We start from the raw sequence: 12,471 nt of genomic DNA, 5'->3' as shown, positions 1-12,471 counted from the left end.
GCCAATATAAAAGACAAGACAATAGAGAGGAAGCAAGAAAAATGTACTGTTCCCTTTGGAGGGAGCATTCATCTCATGATACGTGACTTCTGTTGGCCTTCCAGCTCCCCAGTTTGGTATTGATACATATTGCTTTTGGCATTAATACCATTGCTAAATAGCTGTTACTGGGGCTTTTCCTAAATTGGATTCTTATGAGCCAGAGTAGGATTCTTTACATTTTTACTGTGTGATGGTTAATGAAAGTGCTGCATCACTGCATGCAAAATAGTCTTTGGGATGGCTGCCCAGCTCTGCTTAAATGTGATCATCTCAAGGGAAAATCATGTGGCAGTGCTCTTGAAGAACCTGGGACTATTTAGTGAAGTATGAAGTACCCAAGGATTAATTTAAAATAAATCTGAGTTACATTTTCCTGAAACAAGAACCTAGAAGAAGGTAGATTCTTAGCTATTTAACAGTTGTTTTGTTTTGGTTTTTTAATCTTTTCCATTCTGAAGAAGTTATTAATTCACATAAGCCATAACATTCCACTGCCACAGAAACATGTGGGGCAGTACCTAAGGAGAAAATTTCTACTGGGATGCACTAGCTAACTGGAGATACTGTTACTAGACAGCTAAGCAGTGTAGATAGTGTGCTTGGAAAGGACTTGTATTTATTTCCAAATTATGCTGAGAAAAGAAGGTCACAGGAAAGAATTTCTGGTATCTGCTCCATAGCAGTCCTCTAGAAAAAAACCCTTTAAACTGAATTTTGGGTGAATCCTCAGCTTGCCTAGTTCCATATAGGAATGAAAGAATAGATCACAATGGAGGTGAATGGAACAATATTTACAGATTCTGAGCTGTGATCAGAGCTGTTGCACACATGTAGAAGAGGGAGGGAGAGAAGTGCTTTTCCTCATCATGTGTCCTACTGTCAAATAAGAAAGTGAGAACTCAGAGTGAAGTAAGCTTGCTGTGGTCATGTGGTAGTTGGTGAAGGAGCTATGACTGGGTAAATGCAAAAGAAACAAACAAAAAATTTCCCAGTCCAGGCTTCTCTTAAATGGACGCCTCAGTACTTGGAGGTGGGGAAGTTGACTCCCAACGTGGTGCAAGGGCCACTTAAGCTGCTCAAAAAGCAAGATTAAAGAGGAAGTATTATAATTCTTCATGTCATAGACTAACATATAGTCTGTTCATGCCATCAGACTTACCTATCTTCCTGGTGAAAATAGAGGAAGGAAGGTGAGGAAAAAGAAAACACAAGATGGTATAGGAAAGGAGAGGAAGCAGCTGATGACAAACTGCCCCTCTGCCTCTACAGGCAGTGGATTTCATGGACATACTTAGCAGTTAGGAAGGCAAGAATGGTGCTCCTGTCCCTTTGGAAATGGTCAGGATTAGTACCATTTAAATAAGGGAGGTTTTCTTTTAAGAGAGGATAATCCCTTGTGACCAAAATAACACATTCTTAAATACCAGTGCCTCTAGCTACTGCATGTGCAAAGCTACAGTGAAAACTTATGGTGTTCTGTGTGTGCTGGCCAATACTTTTAAATTTGTCCTGTTGTCCAGGTCTAGACAGTGCTCATGCAGAAACCAGTATTTACTGGAAGATAATATCTTTGCCTACTTTTTTATAGAGACTGACAGGATTTTGGTTATCCTTTTGATGTACATTAGGGCAAATAATTAGTTAAGGAAGATGTGTTTTTAGGAGATACTATGTAATTGAAAGGGGAACATTGTATGGTAATAAATCTATATTTGTTTGGTTTAATTGAAAACTGGATGTCATGTTACTAGTGGAGAAGAGCAGCTAATTAGATCTACAAGGAACAGATGGAGACTTTATGGGTACGGCTAGTCTAAGAACAGATGTCTAAGAACAGATTTGCTTACAAAATAATAAACATTACATACAAATGTACTTACCAAATTTAGATCAATAGTGGACACTATATTTATTAATGATCTGCTTTCATCTGAGATCTTTTCCCACCTCTGCCCACACTCCTAGATTACTCTAAACTCTCACTTTGCATTGGCATCATGCTCGATTTTCAATATTGTGACAGACTTTCCTGGCAACTTTTGCATAACAAAATAACTTTACCCAAAAGGTACTGAAAGGAACAAATGTGGCCCAAGGAAATCTTAGCACAAAAATACCAGGTTTCTGTGTGTGAGCTGTTGAGTGGAACTGTGTCTCCAGGTGAATCAAGGGATGTTAAGGCCAAGCATCTCCTTTGGAGACTGTAAGCAAAGGATCTGTATTTAGAAGATGCTTTTAAATCTGCCCAAAGGGCCCCTGCAATATCCTTGAAGTGCAAGATGGTGAAGTTTTTTAAGGAAATAGCTGTCCTCTGCAAAGTTTTTGGATGGAGAAGTAAAATAAGATTATTTCTCCTGAAATGTCAGGAAAAAAAATTTAAGCTGAAGTCTCCCTTCAGGTAGAATATCACTCTTTGTGAATTGTTTTTTATTACTTCAGGTTTGTGCTTCTCTATGTAAAATTAGTGTAGATGAAGAAGTACAAATGAGACTTCTGGAGGAGCTTGTGTGTTCATTTTAAACTACTAATTTTTCATCTATCAAGCTCTGTTTGTCAAACAGAGTTTAAATGAGAATTCAGAACATCAAATAACAGATGACAAACACCTAGTATATTAAAAGCAAAAGGCCTAATTGCATTTCAGTTCATATTTCCTTTGGGAATGTTTTGTTTTCCCATATAATAAGATGTTGCCTGACCCATCTCTTTTACAAAAATATGCAGTGTAATCAAAGCAAGGCTTCTCTTGGTATCTCTAGCAGTTCTCTGACTATACTGGGATACTTGTTTATATTGATCGGTCTCTCTCAGTCAAAAAATAATCTTTGCTATCTCCACCCTGGAAAAAGACCAGTAACTTTCCAGGGACAGAAATGCTGCTGATCCGTGAAGGAAAGCTCTTACTTGTATATCTGTTTTTTTCTGGTCCCTGGGGACCAACACTGATCTTAGTACAGGCCTCTGGAACGTGAGCAAGGTGATGAGCAAGGCCTGGGTCCTTAGCCTCCTGCTTCCTGACATCAGGCTGTCAGTCCTTTTCTATATGTGAGAAGTCTTTTCACATCTGGTACAGCAACTGACTAATTACAGTTGGACTTGATGGTCTTGAAGGTCTTTTCCAACTTTGATTCTGTTACTCTATTTGAGACCTTGCATTTCAGTGACTTTTTGTTTCATCTCCATTAAAGTGGTCATAACCTGATTTTTCTGCTGAGGAGCAAAAATAGATCCTTCCATTGGAATTAAGAACCCAAAGTACTTAACACACACACACACAAAATGTAAGCTGCTTGAAATGCCAAGTGTCCTACCCTACCTGCTAAGTATGATCACTGGGAAGAGCTACTTGTATTCTCTGTGTTCAGGAAAGCCAAGTGACAGAGCTGCTGAGAGAATAGAGCAAATATCAAGAAAAAGCATTTGCCTTTTTTCCCAGCATGGTTAATGACTTTGCTGATGCTGAAATTACAAGAGATCTGTAGGAGGCCCATGCCTGCTGTGCTTGCTTTAGATCTGTAGTTGATCAGAGAGGAACCTCATCTCTGTCAGAGAATCACTTTGCTTCTGTCTTCCTATGAACCCTCTAGACTTGTTTTCCCTGCCATCAACACTAAGCTCTCTTCCTTTTGGCTCACATAAGCTCATAAGCTCTGTTTTCTGTTTCTGGGTGTTGTACTTTCAGGGAATCCATTGTTAATAAAAGGAAGCCTATGTCCCAACACTAAGACTCATGTCTTGCCTAGCAGAACAGTGTCTGAACTGAGAAGGATAATTTTATGTTGCTGTAATTAGGCATGGAGGTGAAGCAGCAACCATGACCTGCTGCTATTACCATTATTTATAGTCATGAAAACAAAAAGCCCCTGCAGATAGCTGTGCTATTCTTTTGTGAGCCTCAGTCATTCACGGGCCTGGGATAGTGCCTTTGTTCCCTACCAGCCCTTTAGTCCCCTGTTCCTCTCCCATAGCTCAGCATCATGCCCAATTAGACAGAAATTAGCGCTGTGCTTCCACAGCTTGTGCTGAATCCTCGGTGCAGGAGAAGTCAGATCACTGGAACAAAATACAAACTGATAATAATCCCTGATATTAGTCCATTTAAAATGGATCAGAAAGACCACTGAATTGCCATAATTATCTTCTGGCATTGCCTGTGCAACAAACCTTTTGGCCCTACGTGTAGGCATGTGTTCAACAGTAGGCATTCCTATCCCTAATAACTGAGCTCAAAGATCAATACTTCCATTTCACATAGCTGCCATCTGCTCCAGCTAGTGTCCGGTCACAAAGGATCTTGGTCATTGATCCTATACGCAGCACCAGTGTTGTCTCTGTGCTTTTTCATACTACTTTGCTGGAATGACTTACTGTGACTGGAATGGCCTGAATAAACCAAAACACTCACAGAAACAGTCTGGTAGGTGAACATCAACATTAACTAGGTCATTTATCCTGCTTTGAGGCAGGATAAAGTGAAAAAACAATATTTTTCATATGATACTTTCACCAACAGAAGAGCTAAATTGGAGTGTTTCAGACTCGATGCTGTTACCTACAGCCATTGTGTGTCTAATGCTACTTTGCAGATAGAGCCATTGGAATGAGCCAGTCTAAAATTTCCCCATGTCCCTTGGGTCCTGGCATTTGTGATAAGATAGGGCAGTGCTGTCTGAGCTGAGCCCAAAAGACTTCAGACTACGTCTACCACTTTCTCAAGCTTATCTTTGCTCTTCTCTCTTGGGTGTGGGGAGACACATGCTTGTATGTAACCTGCTATGGTTCCAGGCTCTGGGAATTCCAGGCTGTTCCCTTCTCCAACGTGTTGTATGTCCAGAAGAGTGACATGCAGCTTGTAGCAGACTGCCATAAATGACATACTGTCATTTTAATTACTTCTTGGGAATATTTAAACTTGGAATTATTGTGGGCATGAAGGCAACCTTCCATCAGTCCTACACCCTAATGTCAGGAGCTTTCTGGCTGCCCTCTCAGGCTAACACAGGACTCATGGACTTGCAAAAGTGGCATACAGAGACTTTACAGCACAGACCAGGTCTGGGAGGAGGTGAGTCTGGACTGGAGTGTTTGAGATGGGTTAGTGATCTGGCCCACCCAATGGTCTGGACCAAGCATTTGGAGTGGCAGTTAGGTATGCAGTATACTAATCTCTGAAAGCCAGGTGGAGTGGATTTAATGTCAGAAGGCATTTTCCAGGGATCAAAGCAGTTTATAGAAATAATTTATTTTTACCTTTAAATGAAAAGAAATATGATAAATGTTAAAATGGCCCTTAATTCATGAGCTCCACATCCCTGGGGTATGATTAGCACTAGATAACTGGGTCTCCCTGCTGTCCCCTGTTGCTTAGTTACACTACACAAATACACTGTGCTTTCATTTTCTTTCTTATGTGAGCAGAAGCAGCGTGATATAGAAGTTCAAAAAACTGGAAGACTCTGAGAGTACTCCCAGCTGTATTCCAAATTGCCTGGACTCCTGCAATGCCACATGCACTGTGCTTGCTGTGAATGGAAAGAAATTTATTCCTACCTGGGGTGTAAATTAGCAGATGTCCCATTAGTTGTGCTTGCTGGCATAAAGCAGTGCAAACAAAATCTGAATCTTCCCCTGAAAGATCAAGTCTTTTGGGCAAGTAATTTATTTTCATTAAGAGAGTAAGAGAAATTAGCATCACAGTGGTGTGATAGATTTGAAAGGCCCTGAAAGAGCTATTGTTGCTCTTAAGTAAATATTGATTCTTTAAAAAAAATTATTTTTTTTAAAGTTCGCATATTTGTCCCCTAAAACAAACTGACTGGGAGAGCTGGATACTTAGTTGGCCATGCTGGATCTTGCAAGAGCCTTTTGGTCCAGTACAGCTCAAAAATCTGGGGTAGCTTTGTGCAGAAAAATGTGAGAGCCTGCAACAGAGAGAGATACAGGAGTGGGCCTGTTTCCTGTGCGTGTGTGAGTTGCATTGTAAGGCTTCTGTTCACTTGGGAGATGTTCTGCTGACTATATCATAGAATCATAGAATCCCAGGGGTTGGAAGGGACCTCGAAAGATCATCTAGTCCAACCCCCCCTGCCAGAGCAGGGTCACCTAGAGCACATCACACAGGAACTCATCCAGGTGGGTTTTGAATGTCTCCAGTGAAGGAGCCTCCCCAGCCTCCCTGGGCAGCCTGTTCCAGTGCTCTGTCACTCTCACAGTACATTTTTTTTTTTTTTTTATATTCACCTTGAACCTCCTATGCTCCAATTTGCACCCATTACCCCTTGTCCTATCACTTGTCATCACTGAGAAAAGCCTAACTCCATCTCTCTGACACTCACCCCTTACATATTTGTAAACATTGATGAGGTCACCCCTCAGTCTCCTTTTCTCCAAGCTAAAGAGACCCAGCTCCCTCAGCCTTTCCTCATAAGGGAGATGTTCCACTCCCTTCATCATCCAGTGTCACTGGTTCCCTCTGGTACTAGTGCCAGGCTCAGGCATTCACTGCAGCCAGAGACCTGCACTGCTGCATGCCTGCTTGGGAGCTCCGACTCCCCACATTCTTTTTCACTATGTTTTTTGGCCGCGTTGCAACCGTGATCTATCTAGCTACTAGTTTGCTTTTCTTGCTATGAGAAGGCACCCTCTGCTCCTTGCCTGCCCTCGCGCCTGCCCTGCGGAGGCACCTGCCGCTCTCTCTTCTGCGCTGCCGCGTGCTCAGACGAGGCTGCCAAATGGCCGCTTTTTAAACCTTGCCGCCGTTCTCAGCCACGCCTCCTGCCATGTCAGCCTTCCTCTCCCTCGCAGGCTTCCCGCTCAGACTCGGGTCTCCTGGCTCTGCCCCGGCTTCACCGTCTCCGGGAAGCCCGGCTCCCTCTCAAATCCTCAGTAAATTTAAAGGAACAGCTCACACCGCTGCCGGTGTCGCTGCCGCTCTCTGCTCTGTGCACAGGTCGTGGTGCCTGCCCCCTTTCTGAAGGCTTGTGACCAGACCTCTTTCATCTGCACACATGTCAAGTCCCTACAGATTCTGACAAGAAAAAAAAAAAGGCAGGGCTGAGACTAACATCTTACCACAACTATACTTACTACCCAAGAGAAATGGCAATAGACTTGAGGCATCATTTTGAAGCTAAATATCCCCTGGGATAAGTAAGCATGCTGTCCAGAAAGCATATGCTTTGCCTTCCTGAGGAAGAGCCTTTCAGTGGAAAATCCTGCCCAGCTGGAGATCCCTGCAGTGTGACAGTGCTAACTGGAGGAGCGATCACTGTGGCCTCCTCTTTTTTCTGAGTAACATCAATGCAATTTGAGATAGTTTTAAATCAATATGGATGATAATTGTATATTCTGTTTTAAAAATGAAAAATTTATTTTCATCAGGAGGATATTTCAATAAGGTCAATAGATGGGTGGCAATGAATAAATCAGCTTTGGTAACAGCTGACATAATGTATATAACAGTAACACATTTGTAAGCATTGGTAAATCTAGTTCACCCCATGGGAACAGGTGTCATTCCCTGAGCGAGCGGGTTGGCTCTACTGCTTATGTCAATAAGCATTGATTGACTTCCAGGCAGCTCTGCTGATTTACATCTGCCCAATGTCTGGCTCAGGAGATCACTTGGAGACACCTCTAACTGTAACCTTTTCTGCTTGCTGCTTCTGAGACCACTTGGCTCAAATAGTGTAAATTGTTGCTCTTTCTGCCCCGCACAGATAGCGAAGACCTTGTGGTGCCTTTGCCAAGTGAAAAGCTGTGTCCAGTGGTCCTTGGCTAAAACCTTCCAGCTCCCTTCATCTTTGACCTTTGACTCAAGTATGCCACTCTTTGCTGTTGGCTGCTTACCCGTTCAGTAGTGATCAGCAGATAAAGGCTGCCCAACTCTGAAGCCCAGGCATGAGTAATGTGTGGCACTTACTGCCTGTAAAGACTGCACTTACTTATCAACTTTCTGACCCATCTGAGGATGAAAAGTGTCACAAACCATAGATCTGATCTGATGAGGTGGGGAGGTTTGAAGAGCTGTGCATGACTCCAAGTTTCCTGCACAATTTTGAGGATTACAGTCAAAAGCAGTCCCTTACTGGCTCTGGACAGCAAAGGCCTGTGCCTAGATGAAGAACCTGGTTGGGAAGATGACATCAGTCAGAAGACTGTCTTCTCAGGGTGGTTCCTAAACCTCGTTTTCTTCTGAGGGGGTATGAGATCTGTTGGGATATATCAATTTTCTGTGATAAATCATCAGCACAGTCTGAGAATCAGAGTAAGGTTCCCTGAATTAGTCCTGCTGTTGGTAATAGGATGCTAAGAACTATTTTTTACTCCTTTTTCTATCCTGCTGCTGAAGATTGGCAGAGAGTGTGGTGTTTCTTGTGTAAATCTGGAACTAAGCTTTGGTTACTCATGCAACAATGAAACTTAGTTAACTTGCCCAGACCTGACAGTCACAGGATAAGCAAGATATCTGTTCCTCAACTGGAATTTACAAATCAAATGAGGATAAGGTGAAATGACCCAAGTCCAGACTTTCATAAGTAAGCCTAAACCCTTCCTTTCTGGGCTTATGCATTTCTAATTTTATCACAAAACCCACTAGGTTTATGTTTTATGTATTCTTAAAACTGTCTTACTCTCATCACAGTCTACATCAATTTTAGATTTCATGCATTTCCTCTTACCTAATTAGACAGAAGTGGTTCTACAAAGAGAGATTATTTTTTTCCAGAAATGTTTAAGAAACTGAGGAACAGTACTAAATCAGTCATAGTTTTCTGTTTCAGAGAATACTATGATTTTTTAAGAAATCTGAGTGGAGCTGATTGATTTGGAAATGCTGAGGATTAACAGTGTAATTCATACTGTCTATGTACACATTTTGCAAGTGGAGATGGCAGTGGTGAAGTCAGCATACGACATGCAGGTTTTGTCTGGAAAGTTTGACAGAAGAGAACTCTAAATGAAACCTTTCTAAAACCACAGTGATCGTAACACGGTAGAAACAGATCAAGGAGGAAAAGTTATGCCCTCTTAGCTTTTTTTAGCTGGCTTGGACCTGCTGACATTAGGAGATGAGTATAAACAAACCTGTAAACAGAGAAGCAGAGCAGGTATTGCCTCTGAGGGAGGAGCTTGGTAGAAATCCAGCCAGAAACTATTTTAATTGATTGACTGTGCAGCTAAAACCTGAATTAACACTAATAAGGAACACTAGATGAGAAAGCTGTTCTCAGGGACAGTACTGACTAACCTGCATTTTAAACTCATAGTCCACTTCTGCAAAGCTTCCTGTCTTTGCTAGTCTCCTGATAATTTCTTTCTCACCTACTGTATCCTGAAAAACGTTTAACCTTTCCTCCCCAAACATAAACACACACTGGAAAATTGAAAAAGGCCTCTTGAAGTTCTTTCTCCCGAAGCTTTCTAAAGCACTGGGTGGCCACTTGAGAATTTAAGCTGTTACATGTAGAAGTGGATTTTCAGCTCTGCCAACTGTTAGTATTTTGGAGGTGTGGGGTGGAGGTGTTTGCACCCTTTCATCACCGTGCGTGTCCACCCCAGGTTGAGCAATATTTACACAAGACAACCTTTTTGCAGCACAGGGGTTCATTTGATTTTGCCAGTTGCTCACATGCAAAAAGACCAAGTGTGGTTCCTGGGGAATTGTGTTGACTTCGGTAGATTTATGCAGGTGTAAATCAGGAGCCAAGTGACAGAAGTAGCCCATATGTTTTCCTGGAGTGCAGATTACAGAGGAAAGGAGCTGGATCAGAAGAAAATGATTGCACCCAGAGTGTTTTTGATGTATTAATGACTAGCTTAAGGCAGCAAATAAAAATTGAATCAGAGGTGATTTATATTTATGCTGAAATCTAAACAGGTCTGGCCCTAGGCATTTGCGTTTGTCCCTGTCTAACACTGTGGATGACTTCAGACCTCTTGAACTGCAAGGAATTGCTGAAAGAGTGAAGTGAAAGCTGATGCATGTAAGACAGTGTAAAGAGTCCTGGTTACAACATAAAGGGGAGGGGGTGTGTGTGTATATATATAGAAAGAATTGGGGGGCAGAGGAATGTTGTATTTGCATGGAAAGTACTGCTGTTTAGGGAAAATACTGGTTTGTTGGTGTTTGGTTTTTTTTGCTAGATCTGGCCCCAGTTCCCTGATTAGCAATAAATACACCAGCAGATCTATGCATTGGGCCTTTCCGCAAGGACTCGAGTCTCTTACGTGTTGTATCCACTCTAGAGCTTTAGTTGAGCAGCAGGGGGAAAAGGGTTAAGAAATGAGTTTTGACTGAAAGAAGTTTTGCAGCTTGTCCTGAGCTTTCTTTTTTTGCCCCATCCCAAAGTCTCCAAACAGGAGGCTGGTTCCAGAGTAAAAGCAGCAGCAGGGTAGCTGGCCCCACCCATAGCCAAAACTAGCTATTGTCTAGGGCAGCATGTTGCTAGCAGAAGGAAAAAGATAACAACCCAGAGCCCTGTGAACTAAGCCTAGTTGCAGCTATTAAGGGAGAAGCTGAGGTGTTTGAGAGCAGCCATTGGTATATATTAATAGAAGAGTTTCCTTTCTTTCTATAAGCAGGGTTTACAATTGCAACTCTTCTTTGTCTGGTGGCAAGGACAGCCTACCAGACTCCTCATTGCTGTCTCTGGCTCTCCATCCCAGCTTTATCACTCCAAAGTTTAGTTTTGCTTAAGTTTCTGAAAAACCTTTGGCTGGGTCTGGTGATGGGCCTAAGCACCACAGTCTTTACATCAGAAAGCTGGTCTCAGTTTTCCATACTTGGGTATATCCATGTCCTTCAGGATCAGGAACCTTAGCAGTCCCTTGTAGCTGGAATCCCTAAGTGAGGAAAGATGGCTGAAGCCCTTTCTATACAGGCAGCAATGCTATTGCAAAATAAGCAAATTAAATGGATATATGCTTTATATGTAGTATAGCCTCTCTTACATTCAAACTCACTTAAAAGAAATAGTCTATTCCATTCTTCCTCACCCACTCAGCAATGTGCTCTAGGTGTTTCTGTGAGTGAATCTGAGTTCATAGCACCATTTCACAGCTTCTTGTTAATGCATGCCACAGTAGAAACCTCATTCATGAGTGACACTGATCGTATCTCAAATATTGATTCATCTGCCTAAGCTAGGAACATCAGCAATGAGTCTTTCCTACACAGTTCTTTGATGGCTCTGATGTCTGACACCAGTGGAATATGCTGGTGTTGGCTGATGTAGAGTGGGTGGTCTTAATGGGTTTTATTTTTTTCTACTGAGGCTTCTTTGTTGATCTGTGAAGACTTGATGTGTGGGTTTGGAGTATATGTTATGTATCAAAGAGAATCCTAACTTCTTTTTCCAGCATTTTCCACTGAAATTTAAGGGTCTTTTTATTATGAAACAGCACATCAAAATGAGGAGGTAGGAAGGTGAGATTAACTGTTGATATTTGGTGTTCTCAACTTGAATGACTCTTCCGAATGAAATCCTCATTAATAAATCCCAGTTTAAAAAGTTAGCCATGAAAATCGGAGTTCTTGGTGCCTTGGAACAAACAGTGCTGGGGAAGGGAAAGTTAGCTTACAGGTTGTGGAAAGCTTTCCAGTTTTGTGTTCATTCACCTATTTTCATTCTGTTTGAAAATGTTGGGAAGCAACGGCTGGAATTCCTAGAGAACTGGGACATTCAAAGAAGCAGTGAGGCATTTTAGATGCTTAAACTTTATGTCCAGATTCCCAAGGTTTTGCAGAAGGACTGAGTACTTGATGCACTTCTGTTCATTTGTTTATTTTCAACTTTAATGTATTGTCATCCTTGTGAGCAGGTGAACAACATCCTGTGGCAACAGTCTGCCATCTTCAGTATTAAAATAATAATAAAAATTAGCCATTCATCAGCGACCGCCAGCAAACTGGAGGACCGATTCAGAGAGATGTGAGAGATAAGGTGTTGTAAGGTACAGCACCACCTGCTTTTTAGAGTCACTTGTGCAGAAAGGACAAGATACTGATTAATTTGTCAAGGACTTGTCTGAAAAGAAGGCAGATAGGTGTATTCTCAATGCCCAAGGAGGGGGAGGTGGGGGCCAATGAGATGGTTGTCAAAGCAAGAGAGAGGGTGATGCAAGCTTTTAGAACAGGGATTTGGACATCTCATTTGGAGAACGGGACAAAGTCATTAAGTGACACAGCTTTGCCAGACAGCAACAAAAGCTGTAAATTATTGCTGAGCAGCAGAACATGAGTGTAGGTAGTTATTTATGGTGCATTATAAGGTATGAAAAAGTGCAGGCTGGCTGCTAACCCTTGGTCTGGTTTGGGTTTGGTTTTTTTGGGTTTTTTTCTTCCTTTTCTTTCACTGAAACCTATGAAGAGGAAGTGCTGTAGTAATCTCTGCTTATTGGCAGTGCAAAGGACTGAAGAGCAGGAAT

This window comes from Chaetura pelagica, unplaced genomic scaffold (assembly GCF_000747805.2).
Source record: "Chaetura pelagica isolate M959 unplaced genomic scaffold, ChaPel_1.0 scaffold346, whole genome shotgun sequence".
NCBI classification, from domain to species: Eukaryota; Metazoa; Chordata; class Aves; order Apodiformes; family Apodidae; genus Chaetura; species Chaetura pelagica.
The sequence above is the reverse complement of the archived record's forward strand: the minus strand, read 5'-3'. Positions refer to the sequence as shown.